At 33.2% G+C, this 12,377-nt stretch overlaps 1 long non-coding RNA gene across 1 annotated transcript; it reads left to right on the top strand.

Moving 5' to 3' along the window:
• Window positions 1-658: 658 nt before the first annotated feature.
• On the top strand, window positions 659-9,402 carry LOC110024780. Its single transcript, XR_002294037.1, has 3 exons — window positions 659-932; window positions 7,882-7,969; window positions 9,102-9,402. It is a non-coding gene; the product is annotated as an uncharacterized LOC110024780 (long non-coding RNA).
• Window positions 9,403-12,377: the final 2,975 nt, after the last annotated feature.

Below are 12,377 nucleotides of genomic sequence, written 5' to 3'. Positions count from 1 at the left end.
TTCTATAATTAGAAGCTTTTTTTATTTTTAATATTTTTATTCTGATTTGTTTCCCTTTTAGCTGAATATTTAGATTAGGAATATGTATTATTAAGTTACCTAAAATATATTATGCACTTTATTTTGTACCTAGAAGAAATTATAAGATTGTTATTTAATGGAATGGAAGCAAATGTAAAAAGCAAGCATTGAGCCTGTTTAGGATTCAACTAAATTGTTCAAAATATTGACAATACATTAATGATAAACACTTACCCATTAGATATATAGATCCATAAAAAAAATATGCTAAATAATTAAATTTATATTACACGAATTTGTATATATATATAACAATTAACAACTAACCCACCACAATAAGATCTCAAGCCGCTTCCCTGCCTACTTCTTTCCAAATGCACCAGAACCATCGCGGCTCCGGCTCCGGCTCCTCCTCCGCCGCCGCCCCCACCAGCGGCGGCAATGAGAAACCGGAGACAGCGCCGTGGAGCAAGGAGGACGAGGAGCGGCTTCTTCGTGCCACCTTGGAGATCGCTCGAGAGCCGGTGGAGTCGTTCGACCCATCAATCTCCCCCATTGAGCGCGTCAGGCGAGCCATCGGGAGAGACTTCACGGCGGGTCAGATCCTCCGAAAGACGAAGGAGCCCCCGACAGGGGACCAGAGCGGCTCAGCCGCCGCAACGCAAATGTTGGCGCCGGTACCGGCGACGATACAATTTTCGAGTTAAGTGATCAAATCTGGGGATCTCGTGGAGGAGATAAAGAGAAAGAGAAGGAGAATGGACGGGAGGGGGAGCGGAATGGGGCGTAGGAGAAGAAGCTACGGATAAAGGATTGGTTTTGAGGTCCTTTTGCAGAGTGACCGCGACATGCTTGATGAAATGCCTGAACAGTCGCAGAATGTTATGTTGTAATATTTTAGTTCTTCTTTGGTAAGTAAAATGCTTTATGCAGACAATATCAATCAAGAAGTGTTTCCACGACCATAGAGTCATTAACCATGCTATATATTTAAATATTAAATTTTAGGTGCTAGACATAAAAATCATTAAAATGTGGTATTTATGTAAATTTGCTAACAAAATAAATTTATTATGAAATTTGAGATGCTCAATTTAAAGCTTAATTAATTGAGATAACATAAAAGAGGAGAACAATCATATAAGAGAAACTGTGTTATAAAGAGATAATATTGGATTTTTCTTATTTTTCTTATTTTTATCTGATATTATTTATATTTCAAATTGAAATAAAATAAATTTGATATATTAAAAAAATTGTAATTTTATTGAATATTGAATATATTAATTTTCTTAATAATAATGATTGTCGTTGGCAATTGCCAGTGATAGGGCTGTCAATTTGGCTAGCTGTTCGCGAACAGCTCGTGTTCGGCTCGTTCGTTAAGACTAATGAGTCGAACACGAACAAATTTTTAAGCTCGAAATGTAAACGAACCAAACACGAACAATAATTTTTTCGCTCGTGTTCGCCTTGAATTGGCTCGAAAATAAATAAATAAATAAATATATAATAAATTTTCATAAAATTAAATATTATAAATTATAATTGATTAAAATTTTTTAAAAAAAATTTGCATATTTTATAAAATTAAAACCTATTAACATATCTAACAAATTATTTATAATAATATACTAATATTACATATATAAATATTATATATTTATATAATAATATAATATAAAATGCCCCATTCACCTCTCGAAAAAACCCTAACCAACCAACTTCGAAACTTCTCACGGTTCGGCTTCTGTTCGGGTGCCTCACAAAACCCTTTCGGTCGCGACGGCTTAGGGTTTGTTGTATGTGTACTTCTGCTAATATCTACTTCTATTCTCCTTGGATAGTTGGTGTTGGCTCGATTGCTCGGTATTCTTGCTTGCTCGATAGTCTTGCTTGGTTCATTGGTTACTTGTTTAGCTACCTAGGTGTTATCTCTGAGTATCTTTTCTCTACTATTTCATATTTATCTTCGAGTTCTCCTCTTATCTTAAATTTTCTTAAATTTCTTTTAGATTTATCTAGATTTCTTGAGTGAAAACTAGCTTTGTAGCATGTTGCATTTATATCTGTATTTTCTATGGATTAGATCTGATAAAAGAGTTTTGTTATGAAATTTAGTTTGGCTATTGTGCATTTGTGCATCGATTCGTACAGATTTAGGCGTATGTGTTGTGATTTAACTATTGCCTTTAAATGATAATTTTTCTTTTCTTATGGATGACTTTGTGAAGACTGAAGAACACAATGCTTCTTTCATTTAGTTTTTCAAAACAATAATATTTCTTTTTCTCAACTAATTTTGAACTTCAGTTTCACTTTGGTGGTTTAGGGATGCATCTTTGTGAAGTGCATGTAAATGGATGTATTACTCTCATTTTCCCAAATCGTAATGCTTGGGTTTATGCATGCTAAAAGAGTAACATACTGCTCATCGGGCTCCACTTAAAGTTTTAAGTTGTGTCTGAGAACTAGGCTTAACGTGTTTATGAACAAAAAAGAGTGCAAGAACATCAAGCTGTGTCTGAGAACTAGTCATCAACTCATCTCTTCTCTATTTTCTCCTACTCAGATGTTGTTCTTAAAGGATGGTTACCTTGGACATCTCTCTATTTGCATGCTAGATATGATTCATATCTATATTAAAAGATTCATATCTATATTAAAATTCTATATTAAAATGACATGTACATGACTGATGTGGATCATCAAATGCTATGTAGTATAAATCATGTGGAGAAGAAGTTTTTTCTTGTCTAAAATACTTTATAAGATTGTTTCAACTATTTCTCTCTCTCTCGCCCTCCCTCTCCTCTTTTTCTTATCTAAAATGTTATATAAGAAGTATTGAATAGTTTTTTTATTGTAGTATAATAATATGTTGCAAAGGCTAATAGCCAAATAGTCAATCTCAAAATAGTTGTATCTGTTAGCATCTCCATGGAGCCTATATATATATACCAATGCAGTTTGCCCTAAATAATAAAGACTCAGGTAAATGCTTGGGGGTTGTTTGGGGAAAATTTGCATATCATATAAGAGTGTTTAGGGCATGCATCTTTGTGAAGTTTGGTCTTTATATCTAAATGTGTAAACCCACGCTTTCTCAGAACGAAATTGTGTTATTGTAAATAGAAATGCTTAGGGGTTGGTTTTATAAATAATAAAGACTTAGGTGATAAACCAATAATTGCCCCTTTCCTTTTTGCACTTTTGAAAAATTAGCCTAGTGATCTGATGAATTGGCTAAGTTTGTATTTGTATATATTTTCTAGCTAGGCCAATTGAAGAAAATGTTGATGATCAATTTGTAGTTATATCATAAATTGTTATGACAATTTTTATGTATTATACATGTTATATTTCACTTGTTTTCTAGATGGAGGGAGAGTTTTCAAAGCTACTATATGTTGTTTACTAGCTAAAGAATGAATCTGCTCTTAGTTTTCTATATTTGCACATATTCATTATAAATCAGTAATGTTTGCATGTATGTATGCATGTATGAATTAATACTAATTCCGTAGTTTTGATTTCAGTTAGTGTGCAAGTACAAATATGTCTGAACTAAATCTTTCACAATCGAAATCATCCAATAATCAGTTGCTACCAGAAGCTTAGAATAGCGACGAAATTGTCTATCTTAATTTACAAAAAGTAGAGCCAGAAGTAGTACCTCAAGTTGTCACTAATAATAGCAGTGAAAAAGTCTTTAATAAGAAGGGTAGGAAGAGGAAGTCAGCAGTGTGGGAGTATTTTGTGGAGGCAATATTTTCGATTAAAGGGGTCCAAACTACTTTTTGGCAGTGCATTTGTTATCGAACAAAATTTTAAAAATCTAAAACAAGAACTATTTCTCAACTTCTACGTCATGTGAGGGAATGTAGATAAATCAAAACTAAAAATAAAGAAGCTGTTGGTCTTTCTGAGAAAAGTCAAAAAATGTTGAATTTTATGTCAACTGATTTTGATACAGATGTTGAGATTCCATTTTTTCACAATCTAAAAAGCTATGATCAACATAAGGTTAGAGAGATAATCTTCAAAATGATTATAGTGCATGAGTATCATTTTAATATTATTGAACATACATGGTTTAACATTTTATTGAAGTCCTCGAACCTAAATTATGAGAAAGTTTCAATGAACATAATAAAAACTGATTGCATAAAGATTTATGAGTTTGAAAAAGAGAAGCTCAGAAAACAATTTAGGGATATTCACAGGTTTTCACTAACTTCTGATTGTTGGATTTCCAATCAAACAATTGAATATATGTGTTTAACTATTCATTACATTGATCAGTCTTAGAAGATGCAAAAACGAATTATTAATTTCATTGAATTGGATTCACCTCATACCGACACATTCATTTGTGATTCATTTGTGATTGTTTGTTAGATTTGAAGATACAAGACAAAGTTTCCACTATCACTTTAGATAACGCTAGTAATAATGATATTGTTATTAGCTTGTTCCAATCAAATTTCATGACAATAGGGAAATTACATTTTAAGGGACATTTCTTTCATGTTCGTTGTTGTGCTCATATATTAAATATTATGGTGCAAGTTGATTTGAGAGAGATTAATGACATCATTTATAACATTAGAGATTATATTAAATATCTGAAGAAGTCACTGACAAGGTTGCATAGGTTTGTTGAGATATCCAGAAAATTAGGGATATAAACATCAAAGGGTTTGTGCATCAATGTTCCAACAAGATGGAACTCAACATTCTTAATGCTCGAATCTGCTTTTATTTTTCAGAAGGTGTTCGCTTACTATGCAAATCGAGATAACAATTTCAGTTGGTTGCCTTCAGATTTAGATTGAGAGAAATATAATCAGAAATTTTCTTGTTGTTTTTAATAATGTGACGAAAATGATTTCAGATTCTTTCTACCTAACCTCAATTATATTTTTTCTGCGATTTTATGCATAGAATGAATTTTATTGTTTTTATTAACGTGACAAAAAATGATTTCAAGTTCTTCCTACCCGGCCTAAAATATTTTTTTACCTAATGTTTTCCATACAAATATTTTGTTGTTGGATGAGTCGACTTCATCCGATGACTATATTAGGAACATGATTTTTGCTATGAAAGGTAAATTTGATAAATATTGGGGTGAGTGCAATCTCCTAATGTATGTTGCAGATGTTTTGGATCCTCGTTTGAAAATGAAGTTCATACATTTTAGTTTTGCCAAGATGTATACATCTATTGAATTAGACTCCAAAATTAAACAAGTTGAAGATGTTATGTTGGAAATTTATAAAACGTATGCAAACGATATTGCTAGTTGCAGTTCTACAAGTGGCAATATTTCTTTGGAGTTGTCAAGTGATTTAGTTAATTCACAAAATTTTGATTGCATGATTGTATTTACTGATTTTGTAGTTTCATCTGTGTCTATTTAACCATCAAAATCAGATTTACAAGTCTATCTCGAGGAGGGTATTTTTTTGACCAATAATGAATATTTTGATATTCTTGAGCGGTAGAAGTTGAACACTCCCAAGTATTCTTGTTTATCGAAAATGACTAGAGATACATTATCGATTCTAATAACAACAGTTGCTTCAGAATCTGCGTTTAGTACTGGTGGTAGAGTTCTAAATGATTACAGAATTTCACTCTCGATAAAGACAATGAATGCATTAATATGCTCGTCTAGTTAGATTAGATCTTTCACGAGTCGTTTGAAAACACCTATGATAATTTCTCTCAAGAATTAGCTTCTATAGTTTATGTACTTTTTCATCTTAAAACTGATATTTATATATTTTTCCTACCAGCAAGAATTAATGGAAGAGAAACAGCTTGAAGTGGCTTGACTCGAGTAAATTAAGGGAAGGGTGGAAATGATATGGTCTGGAATCATCTGTCTTCTGCGCCATATTATTATATTTTATGTCACTTGCCCCATATTATGCATGTGCTTTGAGAGGGTTTTGATGTGGTCTGAAACTATCCAATTGTTACATTTTATGCTCCATATTATGTCTGTGTTTTGTGATGAGACAACAATTTCTACAAGTGGCAATGTTTTTTTAATTAAGAAGTATATTTTATTCATCATACCAAATTTTGTATGGCATGGAGAAGATACAATGGAAGATGTTTATTCATGTAGATGTTTTTTTTCATTTCAAAATTGCCTAAGATGATTATTCTTACTCTTAATTTTAGAATGCAACACAAGTTTGCAATCATTTTAAGATAAGAATATAAAATGTTACTTTAGATGATTATTTTTACTCATAATTTTGGAATGCAACACAAGTTTGCAATCATTTTAGGATAAGAATATGAAATAAAGCCTTCGATGATTATTCTTACTCTTAATTTTGGAAGGCAACACAAGTTTGCAACCATTTTAAGATAAGAATATGAAATTGTGTCTTAGATGATTATTCTTATTCTTAATTTTGGAGGGAAACACAAATTTGCAATCATTTTAAGATAAGAATATGAAATGATGTCTTAGATGATTATTCTTACTCTTAATTTTGGAAAGCAACACAAGTTTGCAACCATTTTAAGCTAAGAATATAAAAAGTTGCAGAAGGTTGGGATAGTTATGCTAATCAAGAGCAGAATAGATGATATGACTCTTGCTATTGGAGATGGTAATTTTGAAAATAATATTTTTTTAGAATTATTGGTTCTAGCTAAGATTGGGATATGCATTTAGGTCATACTCTTCGTATATACATTGATAATTGTTTGATGAGCATGCAGGTCTTTCGTTACATATGATGATATGACTCTTGTTATTGATCTCCAATTTATGATGGTTCCTGCAATTCTTTCTTATCTCCAGAGGCCTACTTATATATATATATATATAGCACAGAAAAGTTGTATTTCAGATTTGAAAGAATCATATTTGTGTGAATGCTCAGAGCCAAACTTATCTCGCAATTCTTTCAGATAGTGTCGGCAAGTGTTCTTTTTCCATGTTTTATTTGTAAAAGTCGATGTTATAGTTATAAGTCATAGAATGTGTATTTGATTACAGCTTTAGGCCTTGCTTATAAAGACATTTATAAACGGCTTCATAACTTGCTTAATTTGGTAAAGAAATAATCCTGTTGAAGTTGGTTAGCTGCATTGTTTCGTTAAATGCATGTGGGAATAGATGAGCACTGTTAAAACTTTTTGAGTTGAATTTAAAACTTTAAATTGTTGATGGCAAAGTCAGTTTTGTGTGCTCATATGTGTGATTTCTGGGGAAATTCTTAGTGCCGAGTCATGATGGTCCTTTATTCCCATCATTATTAGTCTTTTGAATTTAGAACTGTTGTCATCTCATGTTATGAGTTGTTATAGTCATTTGTTGTTGTACTGCTATTTTTTTATTTAATGGTTCTACAGACCTTTTTTATCCCCTTTGCATACAAGATTTTGCAGCAATTTCATGATTTTGATTGCATCAATTAGAAGAACAAATTATTCCTGCTCAATGTAGCTGACCCTTTCTTATGCTTATGAAACACTTTGGCCATCACAATAAACATAGTTCAACTTCTGAACTTTGTTGCTGTACTTCCAAGCCCTTGTTCAGCATCTTTTTCTTATACAGATTTGGATGCTATGCATCTTAATCAACCTTACCTCAATGTTGCCTTAATTTCAGGTCTCACATAATTTTCTTTATTTTATTAATTGTAAGCCCTCTATTCTTTAAGCTTGAATATAGGGGGTATGATGTCACATGGGAATGTTCTAGCTACCGTTGCCGCAGTTATGACTATTGTGCCTGGGCTTGGTAGTAAAGATGTTTATTTGGCTTATTTGCCACTAACTCATATTCCTGCGGAGGAGATACTTATGATATGCAGCATGCAGGCTTGCATGGAAGTTGCCTTAATCTTGCGGAACGCCTGGATATTGCAATAGATGTTGCTCATGCCATCACTTCTCCATATGTATACAGGTATGTTGAATGTTTTGGATTCATCTGGTTTTGTCTTATTGCAACTGACATAAAAATTTGATATTTACCCTTTTGGTGTCACCTTGGTGTTGTAAACTTATATATGAAAGATGTATTTTATGTTTAAAAAGATAGTGATGTTGGTATTTTTGATATGATGTTAAAGATTTGAGTGGTATGCATGTGTATGTGAATGTTTAGGTGTTAGATATGTAAATACATAAGAATTTTGTGATATGTATGTAAATGCCCCTAATATATCATAGTTATGAGAATGGGGGAAATTAGCATGTTTTTTGTATCTCTGCCCTGTTCTTGTTAAGATGCTTTCATTAACTGAAAAAGCTACACTTTTTAGTGAAGCATTGAGTGCATCCAATTATTTAGATTGAGAAGAACATGCTGGTAATTTTAAATTTTCTCTTATATATTTGTTTACCGTTTAATTCCATGTATTTAAATTTTCTTTTTTTTTTATTTGACTGTTTTATAAATGCATATATAATAATTTATTGCATGTTCACAATTCAATATTGTCACCCTTAAAGGACTAGACTAATTAAATAGATTCATTGGCCAAGAGTGTAGCACCCAAATTGCAACTTGTTGGCACAAGCTTGCAAATTTGTTGGAGAAAATGTGATTGAAACAGTTATATTTGAAAGTGTTCTTCATTTTTTCATACAAGCCTTGAGTCATCAATTAAGCAATTATTTTGGAAGGCATGATTTGGAAATTCTAGATTCATTGTTGGTCAAGCACAAATATGGGAGGTATTATGGTTGCTAGTTCTCTGAAATCAAATTTGAAAACCAATTAGGAGGGAGAGAGGAATCCATGAATTGATTTTATGAATTTTACTTTAGATGAAGGAGGCAGCAAGTAAACCTATTAAATTATGGAATTCATCAATTTCATCGCATATGATCTTATCATATAGTAATCCACTGCCATAACTGCTAGTCCATACAGGAAAGCTGAGCTAGCTGCTTGGTTGGACCAATGGCTTGCTTGTTACTAAGTTCCGAAGAAGAATAAGATTATATATTTTATTTCCTTATATTTGTATTATATGTTTTTTGTTCCTTTCCTGTCCTTATGTCTTTATAAATAATGCAATTAACATGCCCAGGTTTCTTGACCTTAGCTGGGCTCCTCCTCAGAGGAGGAGAACATAATTTGCAGCCTCTTCGTCAGAATTGGAAGCAGGTCTGCTTATGCATGTATATGCATGGTTGAAAGCCAGCCTCAAAATTAAGTTTCGACAGCAGAATTCACTGAAAAATCTGTTTTTTTTTTTAATCCCATAACGAAAATATATAGTATTTCAGTTAAAAAATCTGGCTTTTATTGAAACGGGTGGTCTTTGATTGCCGCCGAGTTGCCGGGAAGAACAGACAACGATATAAAGAACTACTGCAATTCTTGCTCCAATGGTGTGAGCTCGTGGTTTACAGAAATTAGTTTTTGTAGTTTGAGTTGCATGTAAAGTGTAAGAAGAATTAAATGTTCAATACAATAATTTTTAGATTTTGATTTTTATTTTGAGATTTTATTTATATTTTTTGTACTCTTATTTGTTTGTACATTTTAAAATTTGTAATAAATTGATTTTTATTTTGTGAGTTTTTGTCAAATAATATTAATATTTTTGTATAAAATTTTGTAATCAATTTTGTAAAGTTTTTTGAGTTCATCATTTTTGAAAGTTAATAAATCTCTAAATTTGTGTATGAATTTTGTTCTTGAAAAATTTTTAGACAAAATTATTTTTTTTTTTAAATAATCGAGCCGAACACGAACATGAAAATGTTATCTAGTCGAACACGAACACACTGTTCACGAGTCATTTCAAACACGAGCCAACACGAGCCAAGCCTGAGCTCGCTCAACCTCAGCTCGTTTAGAAGCAAGGCTCGACTCGTTTACAGCCCTAGCCAATGAAATGCGGCCATGGCTAGTGCTATAATATTTATTTTGAAAGATACTCAAAATATTCAAAAATTATTTTGAGTATTTTTTAAAATAAATTTTTTATTGTTAAATTAAAAAGATGAAAATAGATGAAAAAGCTGTAACTAAAACTTTTTACAATTAAAATTTTAATTTAAAATAAAAAATAAAAATGATCTGACTACACTCTTGTGGCTTTTATCATTGATATATTCCATCATGGATTAATATTTTTGGTTTAATTTGGGCTTTCAATCTACTATTAATTGAGTTGAGCCCTAAATCAAAAAATAAAATAAAAATTTTTAATAATTAACTTTTGATGCGTGCCAGAAAATTTACGGTGGTAGAGCAATGGTTTATCTTCTTAGCGTTGTACGAGAATTCAACACACACAGATAACAGAGAGAAGTAAGCAGGAGGAGGCATCTCAACTTTTTACGTGGAAAACCCTTGAAAGAGAGAAAAATCACGAAGCCTAGCCCAGTTGAAATAATCCACTATAAATGATGAGTACACATGTTCATTCTTCCCCTAAATTAGGGAATATAGAATTACAAAGTTGTATAACTATAATCTGGCTATAATTCTTGGTAACAGCAGGTTGCAAGGGTCATTGTTGAATGTTACGAAGGTAGTAGTCCATCGTGAGTGTTGTAGATGGCTGCTCCAGAAGTGTTCATTGGCCAAAGAAACCGTAGTAAGCAGTTACAAAAGTTGTGGACCACATAGGCCATAGTGGCGAGTATGAATGACGTCCGTAGGCCGCTGACGCCAGACTTGAGAGCTGCTCGAGTTGTGAACCACGTAGGTCGTTGTTGACACATAGACCGTAGTGATGAGCTCATGTCCCACGACGATGACTGACGGTGTCTGATTGGTGGTGATCGACAATGATTGATGATGATTGACAATGACGATCGACAGTGGATGACGTCGATCAACGAGTGTCAACGACGGCCCGGCTGTGGCTGATGGCGATCAACGGTAGTCGACGGCGGTAGGAATGGTGTTGGACTTCAACTCCTTCTTAGAGCTTTTAGTTCTCTTTGAAGCTTCCAGCATTTTTTTTATTGTTAAATTAAAAAGATGAAAAAGCTGTAACTAAAACTTTTTAAAATTAAAATTTTAATTTAAAATAAAAAATAAAAATGATCTGACTACACTCTTGTGGCTTTTATCATTGATATATTCCATCATGGATTAATATTTTTGGTTTAATTTGGGCTTTCAATCTACTATTAATTGAGTTGAGCCCTAAATCAAAAAATAAAATAAAAATTTTTAATAATTAACTTTTGATGCGTGCCAGAAAATTTACGGTGGTAGAGCAATGGTTTATCTTCTTAGCGTTGTACGAGAATTCAACACACACAGATAACAGAGAGAAGTAAGCAGGAGGAGGCATCTCAACTTTTTACGTGGAAAACCCTTGAAAGAGAGAAAAATCACGAAGCCTAGCCCAGTTGAAATAATCCACTATAAATGATGAGTACACATGTTCATTCTTCCCCTAAATTAGGGAAGATAGAATTACAAAGTTGTATAAACTATAATCTGACTATAATTCTTGGTGACAACAGGTTGAAATGGTCATTGTTGAATGTTATGGAGGTAATAGTCCATCGTGAGTGTTGTAGATGACTGCTCCAGAAGTGTTCATTGGCCAAAGAAATCGTAGTAAGCAGTTACAAAAGCTGTGGACCACATATGCCATAGTGGCGAGTATGAATGACGTCCATAGGCCCCCAAGGCTAGACTTGAGAGCTGCTCGAGCTGTGAACCACGTAGATTGTTGTTGACACATGGACCGTAGTGATGAGCTCATGTCCCACGATGATGACTGACGGTGTCTGATTGGTGGTGATCGACGAGGATTAGTGGTGATGATGATCGACAATGACGATCGAAAGTGGATGATGGCGATCAACGAGTGTCAACGACGGCCCGACGGTGGTTGATGACAATCAACGGTAGTCGACGGCGGTCGGGATGGTGCTGGACTTCAGCTCCTTCTTAGAGCTTTTAGTTCTCTCTGAAGCCTCAAGTCTCCTCCCTCATGTTTCTGAATTTCATTAATGCATGAATATGAAACATTTTGATCAGACAGACCGGAGAGCTTCCCCAATCATATAACATTTAATTGACATTTAAGTGCCTTAATGATGTCTAAATTAAGTGATTTTGGGCTCGTTAAATTTGTCTTGTCGAGACGCTCAATTCGAGTGTAAACTTGTCATATTCTAGTGTGGTTCAATGAGTTGATTTGGGTTTGATTTGACTCGGATTGGGCTAATTTTTATATCATTAGGTTCATCTCATCAAGTCAGTCAGTTTGACTATAAGTTTGTTGAAATCAGAGCTCTGGATGACTTTTTATCAAGATTTGAATGTAGCTTGCTTAAAATATCATCTCGAGATTCGTGCCGGATGATGAAAATTTGTTGGTGACGTA

Source organism: Phalaenopsis equestris, unplaced genomic scaffold, assembly GCF_001263595.1.
Source record: "Phalaenopsis equestris unplaced genomic scaffold, ASM126359v1 Scaffold000274, whole genome shotgun sequence".
Classification (NCBI taxonomy): Eukaryota; Viridiplantae; Streptophyta; class Magnoliopsida; order Asparagales; family Orchidaceae; genus Phalaenopsis; species Phalaenopsis equestris.
This window is presented reverse-complemented; position numbering and strand designations above follow the sequence as displayed.